Below are 1,014 nucleotides of genomic sequence, written 5' to 3' on the forward strand. Positions count from 1 at the left end.
TCCTGTCTCAACGGCTTAAAAATTCGCCGAGACACTGCAAAGTGTATATTTTCTTCCTTTCCTGTACAATGTATTTAGGATCACGAACAGCGCATTTAGAGGGATTTTGCGATTTATCGCTCCTTGTAGAGATCGGCAATATGCTCAATGATACTTCCAAGTAAATAGCTTTGGTAGAGATCCATGGATGTTCCCCTACGAGGAATACTTCGTTTCTTTCCCCATCATGTCTTTTCAATGCCCTGCTGTGGGCTCGTTTGTCTGGGTCGACGAAGTTTAGGCGATGGTTAACTGCGGTGAGATGATGTTAGCCCTTGTCTTGTAGGCAGTGGTAAACTTTCCGGTCACAGGTAGCTAGGGCTAATATTTTTTCAAGGAAAGTTTACGGTCAGAAAAGTAATATGTGTTCTGGCGGATTGAAGGCTATCCATTGCGGTTTTTTCTTGAGCATCACGAAACAGATCCATCTCCCGATGCGGCACTTTGTCTTTGCCAACTGACTGCGTTTTCACACAGGTTTTGGACACGGAAGACGAAAGTAAATTGTTTTCTTTGCACCACTCTATGCACAACTCTGGAAAGGCTATAAAGCAGGGACAATATCCAAATGATCAAATCTTCCATTGCTGTGACCCTTTTACTTCGGTAGCCATCTTGATTATTACGAAGACACAAGTTTGCTTCAAAAGAAGGGAAATATGAAACGATTTTAATTGCAAGGAACTCGTGCATGAAAGTTTCCCATGAAAGATGCACCAATCATACTTTAAGCGTGGTATACTCTTCCACGCAGTGAACTTGTAAGTGTGCCGCACGCACGGGGCATGAAGGAAAAGCAGGTCACAGTTCACAGCAATACTGGAAAACCTAAAACTATCACAGGGACTAACCTTAAGCCTAAACAGTGCCTTTAGTCGTAATTAGGGGTACGGTTAGCATTATTAAAGGCATGGGTTGTTTCAAGAGTAGTAAAACAGGGATCTTTTAACGGTAACCTACAAGTGTAAGTTCGAT

Source organism: Montipora foliosa, chromosome 7 (assembly GCF_036669935.1).
Source record: "Montipora foliosa isolate CH-2021 chromosome 7, ASM3666993v2, whole genome shotgun sequence".
Lineage (NCBI taxonomy): Eukaryota > Metazoa > Cnidaria > Anthozoa > Scleractinia > Acroporidae > Montipora > Montipora foliosa.